Genomic DNA, 13,778 nt, shown 5'->3' with positions numbered 1-13,778 from the left:
TCATTAGAGGTAGGTAACCTAAGTCTCACTTTCATGGAACCGGAAGACAAACCAAGCTAAAAGTGGAGCTTTTTAAAAAGCCACATTTGTTCTCAAGATGCTGCAACTTAAGACCAAAGATGTAAACTGCCTAAAATCATACAATCAATTCACACAGCAGCTAAACTTGGAGCTCTGGTCCTATTCCCGGTACGTGGCTGGACCCAGGAAATTTGGGGACAGCGCAGGGTAACCTGACCCAAAGCCCTCACTTCTGTCTCCCCTGCTTTCACCTGTGGCATTCTTGCTTCTACATCGAACAGTAAGTAGCTGTCAGAATTGAAATTCTAGTATTTATAACACAGAGATATGTAAGGACTCTGCAAAACTCATTAAGCTTAGCATAACCCAATGACGCTCATTCAGCTGACGCAAAGTTCACAGGTAAGCTCGAACCGCTGCCAGCCTTCTCTTGGCTGAGAAGGGAGTAGTTTGCTTCTTGGTAATTCAGAGTTTTTGAGCTGGCTGTGTCTTGAGCAAGTAAGGCCAAAGCCCACTCCCACAGCTCTTTCCAAACCTCCTGACTGCCTTCCGGAAAGTCTTCCCTGTGCAGTGGAGCCAAATGCCCACTAATAAAAGTTCTGGCTAGCAGGGATGCATGCAAATACAACCAGGATGGCAGGGACAGGCAGTAGTTTTAAGCTAGGCTGCACAGACGCTGAAAGCAAAGAAATGCCAGCCAGGAGCTCAACCTGATGATGCATATGGTCACGACAAAGGCTGAGGCTCCAAATACCAGCCGGTCCCATAAGCAACACCTGTGGCTACAAACTAAAAGACAGTCTCTAGGGTAGTATGGAAAGATCTCTCTGACTCTCCTCCATGCAGAGTACTCTGACTAAATTTGTCTTTAAATTTAAAGAGATACACAACAACATAACACCTCCAAAGGTCTTACTGTCTATAGCAAGTCCAAGTACTTGTACTATTCTCACAAAGTCCTTGGACCTCAAGCCACCTACATGAAGATCAGGCAACAAGAACCCACATCACACTCAAGGACCCAAAGGAGGAAGAGCATGGCAAAGCACAGAGCCAGCCAGCGCAAGGCCCTAGGAGACTGGTATTCAAGCCCAGCAGCGTCCCGGGCCAGAAGGCCACCTGCCTGTGTTGCAGGACACACTTCTGCCTGAGACCCCGGCAGAGAACTCAATTATTCAACATTTTTAAAGGACCTGAGTTATTTCTCTGTGTGAACTCACATGCCCATTCCATCCTCCACACAGGTCCTACCTTGGAAAAACAAAAACACTAAACAGTATAGTATGTCAAAAGTGTAAAGTAAAACATTTCAGTGAAAGTCTGACTGAAAACCTACTTTACACTTTGAGGAGCGTTCAGAGCACAGACTACGGAGACAGGACGCCTGTGTCTGACTCAGGTTCCACCATTCCCAGTCCTGTGAGCCTGGGCAAGTTGTTTGCCTTTCCACACTACTGTTTCCACAAAATGGGCAAACAAGGATAACACAGTAGTTCTAGCACATACAGTGTTTGACGACCAGGAGTGACAGCATGTAAGTGGTCAGAGGAGCGCCACCACAGCATGCTCACATAAGCAGGCGCTGTTATCAGCTATCAGCCTTATTGTAAATGACATCAATTTACACTTGCTAAATGCATTCAAACCGGGGTACAGTGAGTTAGCATGGAAACAAGCATGGGATTCCTCAGAGGCATTTTAAAGATAAAGGTATTTTCTATTGAGTTGCCTGTCCAGAAGTGTGGGTGCGGGTGTGCGGGGTATTTTAGTGCAGTGGAGGGGAAAGTCAAAGAGATAAGAAAGAGCACATAAATGGGGCGCCTGGGTGGCTCAGTCGTTAAGCGTCTGCCTGCGGCTCAGGGCGTGATCCCGGAGTCCTGGGATCAAGCCCCGCATCGGGCTCCACTGCTGGGAGCCTGCTTCTTCCTCTCCCACTCCCCCTGCTTGTGTTCCCTCTCTCGCTGGCTGTCTCTCTATAAAATAAATAAATAAAATATTTAAAAAAAAAAAAAAGAAGAAGAAAAGAGCACACAGAACCTAAATGACAACCCCTCTCCCAACACCAGAGATGACAACTGTCCCCTGGGCCACAGTAGTGATGATACTTCACTTCACTTTCATAACACACCTGGACTAAAGCAAAGCCAGCAAAGTTGCTTTTTCCAACCAACTAAGATTTCACCAAATTCAACATAGCAGAATTTTTTTAAGTTACAAAAATAAGTTCAGAGGTGAGAACGATGTAGTACACCAATTTATAGCTCAATGAAAGTGCAAGTTTAATTCTGAGACAAACTACCGAGTGGGACATATCAGGTGAGGGCCAGTGGGGCGCCTGGGCAGCTCAGTCGGTGAAGCGTCTGCCTGCAGCTCGGGTCATGATCCCCTGGTCCTGGGACTGAGTCCCGCATCAGGCTCCCTGCTCGGTGGGGAGCCTGCTTCTCCCTCACTCCCTGTTTGTGCTCTCTCTCTGTCAAATAAATCTTTAAAGAAACAACGTGAGGGCTAGCTGTGTGAACATGTGGAGGATGGACTATGATGTCAAAGCCTCTCTTACCTCCTGCTTCTCTGACAGACCACAGGTAAATAAATATTGGAAGAAGGAAATAAAAGAGTCTATTTCTATTTTTTTAAAAAAGGTGACAGGCTGTTGTTGAGGAGATTAAGAATACAATGGGGAGGGCAGCACCCCGCCGGCTCAGTCAGTAGAGCCTGAGGCTCTTGAACTCAGGGTTGTGAGTTTGAGCCCCACGCTGGGGATAGAGATTGCTTACAAATAAAATCTTTGAAAAGAAAAAAAAAAGGATACAATAAGGGAAATCCAGAAATATGGGTATTACAATCATTTGTTCTGTGACCAGCTAACCACCACACAGTCCCACGTACTCTTTGGGAAAAAGGATTTCCACGAAAAGCAGCATGTGCGCTTCGGAGCCTGACAGCTCCCCTGTGCCGCTTACCAGCGGTGTAGTCTTGGTGAGTTGGTGAGTTCCCTCACTCCTCAGAGCCTCCCCTCTCATCTGAAGTGGGAAACACCACCACCTATTTTACAAAGTGTCTGAGGGTGAGACAACATATGTGAAAGCACCTGGTTAAGTGCCAGCACAGAGTAGGTGTTCAATAAATGGTAGCTGTAATGATATACAAAGTAATCAATGGCTATTACTGTAATCCACATATTAAATAGCCAATAAGCTTTTACTGAGTGTTTACTGTACGGGGAACCCTGAATCAGATCCCATAAAGCAGTGGCTCTCCAACTTCAGCACATCAGAGTTACTGGCTGAAGAGATTCCCGGGCCCCACCCCCAGCATTTCTGAGTCAGCTGGTCAAGGGCCCCCCATAATCTGCATCCCCACAAGCTCAGAAGAGGTGCTGATGGTGGCAGACCTCACATAAGAGAACCATTGCTCAAAGTGTAGAGAGAAGGAAGAGCTGCCTGACAGTTTTTGTAAATGTAAGAAGTCAAATACCTAGGCAATGGTACAGTCAAGCAGAAAGGTAGGAAATGCTTGAAAGAAAACCAAGACAGAGAAACAGACACAAGATGTGTGCAGGTGTCAGCTCGGCCAATGAATATCTGTGTGGGAGAAACTCATCACAAGAACTGAGATTTTTTTTTAAAAAGATGTATTTATTTGAAAGAGAGAAAGAGGGAGGGGGAGAGGGAGAGAGAATCTCAAGCACACTCAGCACGGAGCCTAACACAGGGCTCGATCTCACGACCCTGAGGTCATGACCTGTGCCAAAAGCAGGAGTTGGACATTTACCCAACTATGCCAGCCAGGCACTCCAAGACCTGACAGATTTTGAAGAAGTCATTCATAGGCTAACTTTCTGAGCCTTCACAGGCTGAGCTTGGATTCAATGGTTTGAGTAAAGTAAGCCATTACAAATCTTGGAAAAGTTAACCACAAGTGAAAATGGTCCCTACATGTAAGCAGGGACGGGACAGCAGGTAAGGCCAGGCTAAGTGGCATGGAACTGGGAAGAAAACAGCAAAAGCAGTGAAGGCCCATCATCAATTATGGTGCAGGTGATCCCAAAGCACCCTTTCTCACAACAGCCAAGACCTTCAGAACTCTCATTCCACAAGAAGGTGGCCCACAAGAGGAGTCTACTCGGTATGAGAAATAGATATGAGAATCAAGCCCCACTGGAGCCTACTATTTATTAATTTGGTGTTACCAGGCATTAATCAAGGGAGCAAAGAGATCTCAAACATGATTCACTCAAATGAGAGGAAACTCTCGTATTTCCTACATTACTACGCGAGCTCCCCAAGTACAGTGCATGGTGTTAATTAGCGATCACTGCATCTATTATTACCACGTAGTCAATTTTTATTTACCAGCGGAAAATTCTACGAAATTTGTTTCAAAACAATGCTCACTGAATAGACTATATCTCAGTCACTATTTTTAGGTCAACAATGGTAAGATACAGATAACCATGACTTATAATGAAAAAACACACAGGACATCATGGCCCACTGGTCTGTATCACTAAAAGTTGGGCAGAAAACTGCCAACAGATTATTTTCCATAAAAAACAGAAAAGATCAGGAAATCCTAAGGTTGTTCCAGGAAAGAAAAACAAAAAAAACGGCGGCCGAAACCCCATCCCACATCTTATACCAGAATAAATTTCAGTAGTATCAAAGAGACATTAGGGGCGCCTGGGTGGCACAGCTGTTAAGCGTCTGCCTTCGGCTCAGGGCGTGATCCCAGCGTTATGGGATCGAGCCCCACATCAGGCTCTTCCGCTATGAGCCTGCTTCTTCCTCTCCCACTCCTCCTGCTTGTGTTCCCTCTCTCACTGGCTGTCCCTATCTCTGTCAAATAAATAAATAAATAAAATCTTTAAAAAAAAAAAAAAGAGACATCAAATGTAAACAATGAAATCTCAGAAGTACAAGAGCAAACCATGAGGATCTTTAAAAATAAAATTAGGAGGGTTAACTGTGACCCAAACCCATAGCCATAGGAGAACAGACTAATACATTTGTCTATGAAAACAAAAATAATTCCACCTAATAAGAAAAACCACCATGAGCAAAATCAGAACACAACTGACAAACAGAACCAAATGCTGCCACTCCAATCACAGATGAAGGGCTAATTTACATAAAAGGACCAAATTCCTAATTGAAAAACAGATTAAAAAAAAGAGGATACAGGTCATGGACAACTCACAGAAAAGAAAATGCATACACCTGAAACTATTCTAGCATTATATGCAAACTATACTTCAATTAAAAAAGATACAAGTTAGATATGCAGAAAAAAATACAAATGTTTCAAATATATGAAATGAAACTTAATTCACAGTATAAGAAACGCAAAACTACAGTGTTACACTTTCTCATCTGTCAAACTGGCAAAGATCAAACAATAGTATGTTGTGCCAGAAGTATTAATCGGTACAACCTATGGAAAGCAATGTGACTATGTCTACCAAGATTACAAATGCACATGTCCTTTGACCCAGCAATTCCACTCAGGAATTTACTCCTCAGATATACTGGCAACATGGCAAAATGATATTATGTACAAGGTCATTTACTGCAGCATAGGTTGTAACAGCTAAAGACTGGAAATAACTTCAAGGTCCATCAAAGGGGGACGTATTGTACGTTCTCACAATGGGGCATCGAGCAGCTATTAACAAAATAAAGAAGCTCTTTACACACTGACAAAGAATCTTCAAAACAAAACAAGGTGCAAAACTGTGCAGATGCTAAAATTTGCATTCTTTTTAAAGGAGGGAGGAACATATCTCTGATTCTTTTTTTTTTTTTTTAAGATTTTATTTATTTATTTGACAGAGATAGAGACAGCCAGCGAGAGAGGGAACACAAGCAGGGGGAGTGGGAGAGGAAGAAGCAGGCTCATAGCAGAGGAGCCTGATGTGGGCTCGATCCCATAACTCCGGGATCACGCCCTGAGCCGAAGGCGGACGCTTAACCGCTGTGCCACCCAGGTGCCCCCTCTGATTCTTTATACAGAACCACAGGCCACCTCTGGAAATATCCGCAAGAACTTCACACCGGTTACTTGCGAGAAGGGGAAGAGGGTGGCTAGGGGACAGGCTATGAAAGACTTTTCACTGCAGGCCCTTTGAATTTTGAACCATTTGAGTGTATTACCTATTTTAAAAATAAAATATGCCTGGGGCACCTGGCTGGCTCAGTGGGTAGAATATGTGACTCTTGATCTCAGGGTCGTGAGTTCAAGCCCCATGTTGGGCATGGAGCCTACTTTAAAAAAAAATTAATAATAAATAATAATAATAAATATGCCTATGAGAAGTCATAACACCTGCATCCTAAATAAAGATTTTCTTTTTCGGGGCGCCTGGGTGGTACAGCGGTTAAGCGTCTTTTTTTTTTTTTTTAAGATTTTATTTATTTATTTGACAGAGAAATAGCCAGCGAGAGAGGGAACACAAGCAGGGGGAGTGGGAGAGGAAGAAGCAGGCTCCCAGCAGAGCAGGGAGCCCATTGCAGGGCTCGATCCCAGGACCCCGGGATCATGCCCTAAATAAAGATTTTCAAACTGAGTTACTTGAGATAACAAATTTCTTTCACTATCTACCAGTCAAAATGTACTGAGTTCTACTATGTGTGCCTTGCAAGCACTGTTTTAGGCATTGGGGTTTCAGCAATGATGACAATGAATCCCTCCTCTTTTGGTTTTAGAAGGCATACGGTCCGTAAACAAGTAAACGAATGAGTATCAGAGAGTGGTAAGGACTGGGAAGAACGATCAGTCAGGAAAGGAAGTTGTAGACTGAGGGTAGAAGGGTGACTAGAGTGTATTTCTGGGTAGGTAAACAGCTTCTTTGACAGGATCGTACCTGGGCAGAGATGTGAAGTGAGGAAGTCAGCCCTGTGGCTGGCCAGGGAAAGGATTCTAGTCAAAGGAAAGTACAAGTGAGGGTCCTGAGGGTTGCTAGGCTCTTCTTCAAGGAATAGAATGGAGGGAGTAAGGGAGGGTGTGGTAGCAAATCACACTGAGGGGGTTGGGAGAGGTAAGGCACCATATCCTAATAATGAATTTAGATCTTGTTCTAAGTGACATGAAAAAGCATAAGAAACTTTTCAGCCCTGGAAAAATATGATCTGACCTATATTGTTTTTAAACGTCATTCTGGGTGCCATCAGAAGAGACTATAAGAGGCAAGGGTAGAAGCAGGGAGCCCATTTGGAAACCAACCTAGCAATAATCCAAGTGAGGAGTGATGCTTCCTTACACTGAGGGGGTAATGGTGGAGGTGGGAAGTGATAAGATTCTGGATATAGTTTAAGGCAGAGCCAAAAGCCTATACTGAGGGTACACTGAGAAAATGAAAGAAGTCACAGGTGACTCCAATTTAGCCCAACCAACTTTCTACAATGACCTCATAGGTTCATTTAAAAAAAAAGTCACACCTTCATACAAAGCTCAAATACTGTAAAATAGGTTATAAACACCATCAATAAAAAGCAATGCTTAACTGCATTCCAAATTAGGAAGCTACAGGAGATTTTAAAGCTGAAAAAGAAACCATACCTGGGCTCATTCTCTAAATACCTAATGAGCATCTACACTGCAGGGACCTAAATTAAGCTTAAAATATGTAACAGAGCACCAAAAAGGACTGGCCGAAAAAACAAAATGTTAAGCAGCCAGATATGAGATTTTTTTCTTCTCTGAATTTTCCAAATATTCTACCATAAACATACCCTACTTTGAACTGCAGAGGGAAAAAAGTTTCCTTTTCAATGCCACCAATGAGACATATTCCTACGTGGCAAACTTATTAGCAATAAAAGTTTTATTATTTTTTAATGTATTTTTAAAAATTTTATTTAAGTAATCTCTACAGTCAACATGGGGTTTGAACTCACGACCTCAAGATCAAGAGTCTCATGCTCCTCCGACTGAGTCAGCCAGGTGTGCAACCCTCCTCTGAAAGTAACCTCTACACCCAACCTGGGGCTTGAAGACAACCCCGAGATCAAGAGTCATATGCTCTACTGAACAAGCCAGCCCAGGTGCTCCTCTAAGAAAACCTTTTTCTTTTCTTAAAGATTTATCCGTTTCAGAGAGAGCGAGTGCATACACACAATCAGGAGCCAGGGAGAGGCAGAAGAGAATGCTGGAGCAGATCCCCACTGAGCACGGAGCCCGATGGGTGATGACAGACGACCTGGGACTTGTCCTGCGGCTCGATCTCACAACCCTGAGATCACAACCGGAGCCGAAATTAAGAGCCAGCCACTTAACCGACTGCGCCACCCAGGTGCCCCTAAGAAAACTTTTAAGACTGAACAGATTTCATTTTCTACCATGGCTCCACTGGTTGCCAGCGCTAGGGTAAGTTACGTGTGGGAGACAGTGTGGGAGAAGACGGAAAGAGGAGTAAGTCAGGGAGGGATGGGGTACACAACAGCTTGTTGCTCTTTAAAAGCATTCTCTCACAAAACATAGATGAGAAGATCAGTAATTGATTGATTTAAAAACACCAACCGCTTACAAGATGACATGCTTACCATACTAATCTTCCCACCATCAATAAACAAACAACAAGCCATTTACACATTATCCATTCATTCGCATATTCACAGAGTGCCTGTAACGCACCGAAAACAGGAGCCAGACACAGGGAGCTCAGCAATGAACTGGATGAAATCAGCCCTCCTGAGCCAGCAATCTAGTTTAGGTGGTGGGGCGAGGAGGGACACTAAATTTCAAATTCAAATTATTTTTACTGTGACATGTGCTAGAGAGATGATCTGGTAGAGGATAAGAGGAGACCTGACCTAGTCCAGGGGTCAGGATAAGAGGCTCGGACAAAAAATGAAGCGAAGATGTGGAGTAGGAATTAAACAGGTGAAGGGCAAGGAGTGGAAGGACCTTCCACGCAAGGGAACCAGCAGTGAGACTCTGCGGCAGGAAAGGTACAAAAGTCTGGTCAGAGGAGTGCAAAGGAAGGCAGTGCGGCAGAGGGGATAGAAGGTGAGCAGGGACCAGCTCGTACAGGGCCTGGTGGTAAGCCATGTCAGCCATTTTGTTCTCCATGTTGAAAGCAACTCAAACCTCTGAAAGATTTGAGGCTGCAGTGACCAACAGATTCACTTTTTAAAGATCATGCTGGCTACTATATAGAGAATAAGTTAGAGGGGAGCACGGGGCCAGCAGGGGCCAGCAAGAGACCTTCCTGCTGCCAGGGGGACCGTGAGGGCAGTGAAGATCTACTTCGGAGATAAAATCAACCGGGATTCCCAGGGCACCCCACTGGCTCAGCCAGAAGAGAATGGGACTCTTGATCTCTGGGGTCATGAGTTCGAGCCCCAAGTTGGACGTAGAGATCACTAAAAAAAAACCCAAACCAACCAAGATCCCTTGACAGAGGGTAAGTAGATGGGGGAGAAAGGGAGGCAGAGAAGAAAATGTCATGGACAGCAATGAAACAGAAATCATCTAAAAGGACCAAAAAGACACATCAAAAACAAAAACTACATAAATAAGTTGAAAATAAGGAATAGAAAGATATTCCATGCAAATACTAGCAAAAATAAATTGATTTCCAATTAGATGTGATCAAGAAAACATACCAACACAAAGAACAATCTACAAAGATTCACAATTCTGAATTTAATATAAAGCAAAAAATGACAGAGAAATTGCCAAGTCCAGAATGACTGTGAGATACTTACCACACCTTCAGAAACTGATAAATAAGGCAATCGAAAATACGGTAGAGACAGACAATGTGAACAGCATTAAAAACTTGAACAACACGCACACAGATATGTCATCTTGAGCCTCACAGAAAACATACATTCTTTTTTTAAAAAAATTATTTTTGGGGGCGCCTGGGTGGCACAGCGGTTAAGCGTCTGCCTTCGGCTCAGGGCGTGATCCCGGCGTTCCGAGATCGAGCCCCACGTCAGGCTCCTCTGCTGAGAGCCTGCTTCTTCCTCTCCCACTCCCCCTGCTTGTGTTCCCTCTCTCACTGACTGTCTCTATCTCTGTCAAATAAATCAATAAAATCTTTAAAAAAAAAAAATTATTTTTGAAGATTTATTTTTTTTAGAGAGAGAGAATGAGAGCACATGCGCACACATGTGTAGGATTCGGAGGAGGGGCAGGAGGAGAGAATCTTCAAGCAGACTCCCATTGAGCATGGAGTCCGATGTGGCTCAATCTCACGACCCCGAGATCACGACCTGAGCCGAAACCAAGAGTCAGACGCTTAACCGACTGAGCCATCCAGGCGCCCCGAGAATATATTCTTTTAAAAACATGGAACAGGGGGACGCCTGGGTGGCTCAGTCAGTTAAGCATCTGCCTTCGGCTCAGATCACAATCTCAGGGTCCTGGGATCCAGTCCCACATAGGACTCCTTGCTCAGTGAGGAGCCTGCTTCTCCCTTTCCATCTGCCGGCCGCTCCCCCGGCTTGTGCTCTTCCTGACAAATAAAATCTTTAAAAAAAACAAAAACATGGAACAGAGTGCCTGGGTGGTTCAACTGGTTAAGCATCTGCCTTTGGCTCAGGTCATGATCTCAGGGTTCTGGGATCAAACCCCGCAATGGGTTCCCTGCTCAGTGCGGAGCCTGCTTCTCCCTCTCCCTCTGTCGCTCCTTCTGCTTGTACTCTCTCTCTCTCTCAAATAAGTGAACAGAATCTTTTAAAAAAAAATAAATAAACAAACATGGAAAATGTTAACCGGATCACAAAGAAAGGCCTCATCACATTTCAAATAGCTAATAACAAAAAACATATTCTCTGATCACACAATGAAAATAAGTTGATCACTAACAAAATTAAACACCATGAATAGAAACTAAAAAAATACCTTCTTAGAAACTCAAGTGTAAAGGGAGAATAAAAGTGGAAATAATGAAATATTTATCTAACATATAGAAGACTGGTAAAGTAATCCTTAGAAGAAATTCTACAGCTTTGAATACATCATTAAAAAAAAGAAGAGGGGTGCCTGGGTGGCTCAGCTGGTTAAGCGTCTGCCTTCAGCTCAGGTCATGATTCCAGGGTCCTGGGATTGAGCCCCAAATCAGGCTCCCTGGTCAGCAGGGGGTCTGCTTCTCCCTCTGCTGTTGCTCCTGCTTGTGCTCTCTCTCTGTGTCAAATAAATAAGTAAATAAATAAATATCTTTTAAAAAAAGGAGGAGGAGGAGGAGGAGAAGGGCTGAAAACCTGTGTTGTCAATTCAGAAAGCTAGGAAAAGAGCAAACCTTAAAAAAAAACAACAACAACAAAAAAAACCCCCAAAAAACCAAAACAAAACCAGAAAGGAAATAAAGATTACAACAGATATCAACAAACAGAAAACCAACAGTAGCTGATTTTTTGAAACAACATTTTAACTAACTCTTGCAAGTCTGTTCAACCACAGCTCAGCAGAGAAGGGGAGCCCAGATCCAGCCCAGTGATGTCCATAACCACCACTGCACACAGACGGTCCAGAGAGCAAAAGGCAACAGGAGCAGGAGAAGGTGCTGGCAATAGTCACTGTCAAGAAGAAAGATCTGGGGCTGACAGAGCTTTCCAGAGCACATGCACTGTATGTTTCACCTGACCTCACAACTGGATTCATGCTTTCAAGGGAATACACACTGGATTAATTTACTGCAATAAATACTTCTCTCCCCTTAGGGGGGAGAAAAGGCATAAACAAACAATTTTAGAAAACAGAGAGACTTACAAGAGAAGTGAAAAAGGAAAAGGGAACAGAGCCCAGTCCCAGATGAGGTGGGGGAGAAGGACCTCAAAAAGATGAGCAAATACTGAATGGCCAGAGAAGGGTGGGCCAGAAAGGCAGAAAGTCAAGATTAAAGTGTCACAGCCAGGAGTGTTTCAAAGAAGAGACAATGATCAGCTGTGTCAATGCTGCTGAAGAGAGGGCAAGGAAGCTACAGGCTGCATGGCATCTGCAGATTTGGCAGCAGGAAGTTGAGTAACCAGTATCCTGGAGAAACAAGAAGGGTGGGAGCCAAGGTTACATTGCAGCCGAAGGACAAATGTTTCTATCTGAATTAGTCATTTTGGAGCTGAAGCCCATTCAACTGCTGCTAAGACCCAGAGCGTCACTCTGGGAGTCAGTGCCAGGGGTGGACTGGAGGAGGTCGCTGGGGGTGGACATGAAAGCCAAAATACCAAAGAACCCAGGTGCCTCAAGGGTCCTGTGGTGGACATAAAACCACCCAAGATGACAGAAGAACTGGAGTGGAAAGGAAGGCTGTGAGGCAGGTACCGAAGTCTTCAAGGAGCAGACGTGGCCATAAGTCAGTATAAGGCCATAAGGAAGAGAGAAAAGTGGATGAGTCTGAAAGGGCAGAAGCTCCAAAGGAACCCCAGGAGGAGCGGCCAACAGACCTACACCTAGTCAGTGCTGCACTTGGGACTCTGCCTTTCCAGCTCTACCTGCACCCCACTTTCTGAGCAATCAGGGAAATGCAAACTGCTGCCCTGTCAAAACAAGCCCTGAGCATAATACCCATCTTTTTTTTTTTTTTTTTGAAGAGATAGAGACAGCCAACAAGAGAGAGAACACAAGCAGGGGGAGTGGGAGAGGAAAAAGCAGGCTCATAGCGGAGGAGCCTGATGTGGGGCTCGATCCCATAACGCCGGGATCACGCCGAGCTGAAGGCAGACGCTTAACGACTGCGCCATCCAGGCGCCCCATTATACCCATCATTTTTTAATTAGCTGAATTAATACTGTCCTCAGTCTTGCTAGCTACATGCACATCTATTCCAAAATCCAGAGGATTCTGTAAAGTTGGGAGTTGTGCAGTTCCTATAATTAAGCAGGAAGAAGCAACAGGGACTGGAAGGGACAGTGTGAGCAATTTTGTCAGGACACAGAACAAGGAAGATATAGCTTCCAAACCAAGATGATGAAGACACTAGCCACAGCCTCCTTCTGGGTTAGCCCAGAAGAACAGCATAAGATTCGAGGCTGTGACTAATTTCTAAGAGTCTCTCAACAAAAGCAAAAGGAGTTGGCACCCCTGCCTCTGTGAGCTTTGGTAACTAACAGTGACCATATTTGGCTTGTAACAGGGATTCTGAAAGATCATCTAATTTACTCAAGTAAATCCTTAGAGGACTATAATCTCAATAAATTCATTCATTTAAAATTGACACAATGTGCCAATTATGTACAGGCACTGTGATGGATATGGATGAATAAGATGGTTTCTGTCTAGTGGAGGAGACAGAGAGATCCAAACAAAAAATTCCGAAGTGTGTGAAAAAGTGGGAGGACATTCATAGTCATCAAACAGCAAGATCAAAGGAAGGAGAGGTCTCTAAACCATGCAGGAGCACAGCGCAGCCCAAGTGGTCCAACTACAGGGTATTATCATCCCTGTTTTATTGATGTATCATACCATGAGCTCAAGGAAAAACTGTTACTTCTGGGTTTGCATCTCTTGGTATAGCTCTATTTTGTCTGCTATCTACTCACACTGCAGCTCCAGAGTCGGCTCCAAGGCAATCAGGGTATTTAGATGATCCAACGTCCTTGCTAAAGGTCAATCAGTACTTATTTCGTATTTCTCCTTGCTAAAGGCGACAGGAATGGGCTGGTAATCCAATCTGGGGCAACAGGTGAAAGAAAGAGATTTGCTGGGGGCTTCAACGAAACAATCTTTCTTATTCTTCTGAGAAAAGTCTAAAAGTGCTGTTCACTCTCACCCTGGATACTGGCTCTTATTCTGGGCCATGTGTTACAGAAATGTGA

At 44.1% G+C, this 13,778-nt stretch overlaps 1 protein-coding gene across 9 annotated transcripts in view; it reads right to left on the bottom strand.

Annotated features, from left to right (window-relative positions):
* The window catches only part of WDR20 (WD repeat domain 20), a 64,883-nt gene that overhangs the window by 38,343 nt on the left and 12,762 nt on the right, over window positions 1-13,778 (bottom strand). Inside the window, exon 2 of one of the 9 annotated variants that reach the window (XR_004620315.1) lies at window positions 13,503-13,633. The exons of 7 other annotated variants lie outside the window; for them this stretch is intronic. The gene's annotated coding sequence lies outside the window, so the exon portion shown is untranslated. Of the gene's footprint in view, window positions 1-13,502; window positions 13,634-13,778 lie in introns of those variants that run through there. One more of the 9 variants, XM_034642722.1, reaches the window with a different exon arrangement.

The sequence above is a fragment of the Ailuropoda melanoleuca genome, chromosome 14, assembly GCF_002007445.2.
Source record: "Ailuropoda melanoleuca isolate Jingjing chromosome 14, ASM200744v2, whole genome shotgun sequence".
Classification (NCBI taxonomy): Eukaryota; Metazoa; Chordata; class Mammalia; order Carnivora; family Ursidae; genus Ailuropoda; species Ailuropoda melanoleuca.
This window is presented reverse-complemented; position numbering and strand designations above follow the sequence as displayed.